Source organism: Elephantulus edwardii, unplaced genomic scaffold, assembly GCF_000299155.1.
Source record: "Elephantulus edwardii isolate Elephantulus edwardi_28Jun2011 unplaced genomic scaffold, EleEdw1.0 scaffold00057, whole genome shotgun sequence".
NCBI classification, from domain to species: Eukaryota; Metazoa; Chordata; class Mammalia; order Macroscelidea; family Macroscelididae; genus Elephantulus; species Elephantulus edwardii.
In genome coordinates this window covers 10250053-10253096 of record NW_006399807.1, presented here as the reverse complement: position 1 = coordinate 10253096, position 3044 = coordinate 10250053, and positions in this window count along the sequence as shown.

Below are 3044 nucleotides of genomic sequence, written 5' to 3'. Positions count from 1 at the left end.
GCAAACACATTTAACTGTGTGGATCACACAAATTATGGCTAACCTTGAGAAGAATGGGAATCCCAGAACACGTAATTGTGCTCATGTGTAACCTATGCTTGGACCAGGAAGCAGTCGTCAGAACAAAGCAGGGAAATACTGCATGGTTGAAAATCAGAAAGGTGTGCATCAGAGATGCATCCAATTTCCATACCTTTTCAATCTATATGCAGAACAGATCACTTGGGAGGTTGGGCTTTATAAGGAGGGATGTGCCATCAGGATAGCACGACTCATCAGCAACCTGAGTTATACAGATGACACAACCATGCTTGCTGTAAATGAGGACAGGAAGCGTTTGCTACAGAAAGTCAAGGACTGTAGTTTTTGACATGGATTGAAGCTCAACATCAAGATAACAAAGATTCTCACCACTGGGCCGACTGGCAGCATTATGATAGATGTTGAAAATACTGAGAAACCCAATTATGGATTGGGAACCTGGGGAGCCCATCCAGGGCAGCATCTGTTTGTTAAAATATGTCAATTGTTTTTCCATCAATTCCTGGGGCTTTATTTTTTGCCAAGTCCTTCAGATCTTCCTTCATTACCATTGCCTCTTAATCATATGTATTTTCTTGAAATTCTTCTGTATCAGCCAATTCTTTTTGGTACAATGACGCTGTTTACTCCTTCCATCTTCTTTTAATGATTCCTGGCTCATTCAATATTCTACTCATAGCATCTTTAACCATTAAGCATAGATGCTACCCTGGACTTGTTCACCAGGTTGTGCCATGAAATCTAAAGGACAACTACCTGGCCAACTGACTAGAAGAGATCCATAGTCATTCCCATTCCAAAAAAAAAGGTGATCCGACAGAGTATTAAAATTATGGAACAATATCACTCATATCACACACAAGCAAAGTCCTGCTGAAGATTATCTAGAAATGACTGGAATAGTACATTAACAGAGAACTATCAGAAATACAAGCTGGGTTTTGAAGAGTAGTGGCACTAGAGATATTATTGCTCATGTCAAATAGCAAGCAGTACCAGATGATAGTCTATCTGTATTTCATTGACTATGCAAAGGCATTTGACTGTGTGGATCACAACAAATTGGACTAACCTTGAGAAGAATGGGAATACAAACACTTGATTGTGCTTATGTAAAACCTATACTTGGACCAGGAAGCAGTCTTCAGAATAAGGTAAGGAAACACTGCATGGTTCAAAATCAGGAAAGGAGTGTGTCAGAGATGTATCCTGTCTCCGTACCTTTTCAATCCATATGCAGAACAGATCATTTGGGAAGCAGGGCTTTATGAGGAGAAACGTGGTATCAGGATTGGAGGAAGACTCATCAATAATCTATATTGTACAGATGACACAATCCTGCTTGCTGAAGCTGAGGAGGACCTGAAGTGCTTGTTGCAGAAGGCCAAGGACTGTAGTCTTCAATATGGATTGAAGTTCATCATCAAGAAAACAAAGATTTTCACCAGTGGGCCAATTGACAACATTATGATAGACAGAGAAGGGACTGAAGTTGTTAACAATTACAGCTTGCTCAGCTCCACAGTCAACATTCTTAACACCAGCAGTCAGGAAGTTAAAAGACTAATTGCTTTGGGGAAGTGTGTTGTCAGGGACCTCTCCAGAGTACTGAAAAGCAACAATGTCAGTTTAGAGACTAAGGTGAGTCTAATTCAGGTCTTGATCTTCACAATTTCTTGCTGTGCATCAGAGAGCTGGATAATAACTAAGGATACCAGAGAAAGAACTAATAATGCCTTTGATTTGTGCTGGAGAAGAGTCTTGAACATACCATGGACTGTCAAGAAAACAAATAGGTCTGTCTTGGGGAGGGTGAAACCAAGTTTCTCCTTAGAGGCTAGGATTTTGAAACTCCATCTCACATTCTTTGTGAATGTGGCCAGGAAAGATCGGTCACTGGGTGGAGGGACAGCACAAGAGAGGAAGACACTGGATGAAATGGATTGATACAGTAACTAGGTTAATTTGGGATATTGTATCATAATCAGTAAGACTGGCTCAGGACAGGGCAGGGTTTAGAGCTGCTATACATAGTTAAGGTCACTATGCGTCATAGGCAACTTGATGGCACATAACAATAACAACAACATGGACGGTGAATCTCCTCCCGTGTGATTAATTGCCTCTGAAAATCCGCTGGAGTGTCAGCTATGAGTTGGTTCCAACTTGATGGCAAGAACAGCATGAGTCAGAACCTACGCAATGGCAGTGGGTTTGGCTTATCATTATCTAAGGAGTTCTGGTGGAGCTGTTGTTAAGGCATTCAGCTGCTAACCAAAAGGTTATTGGTTCAAATCCACCAGCTGCTCCATAAAAGAAAACTGAGGTAATCTGCTTCTAGAATGGTTTATGACCTTAGGAACTTTATACCAATTTTACTCTGCTTTAAAGGATCACTATGATTCAGGCCATGGTTGTTTCAATCACTTGCTATGCAACAGAGAGCTGGACTATGAATAAGGATGACAGAAGAGGGGTTGATGCCTTTGAGCTGTGGTGTTGGACACGAGTGCTGAATATCTCATGGACTGCAAAAAGAACAAATATTTATCTTGGAGAAAATGTAGCCAGAGTGTTCTTGGAGGCAAGGATGACAAAGTTTTGTCTCATATATTTTGGGCATGTTGCTAGGAGGACCTTATGCTTGGAAAGGTGAAGAGTCAGTGAAAGAGAGGAATATTCCTTATGAGATGGTTTGACATAGTGACTGTAGTAATTGACTCCATGTGTCAGAAGTGATGAGAGTGGCACAGGAGAAGATAGGGTTCAGATTGGTTGTTCATAGGGTCACTATGAGTTGTATTTGACTCAACAACCCCTGACAACACCACCACCACCACAATTGGAATTCATATAATGTGCTTTTTTGGTTAGTGTTATCTAAAATATATAATTTAAAAATTTTTATTTCTCTCCCATATCCAAGATCCATGAAAGCAGGAATTTTAGTCTGTTTTTATTTACTGGTTTTTGTTGTTGTTGTTTTTTACTTTTGGTAAGGG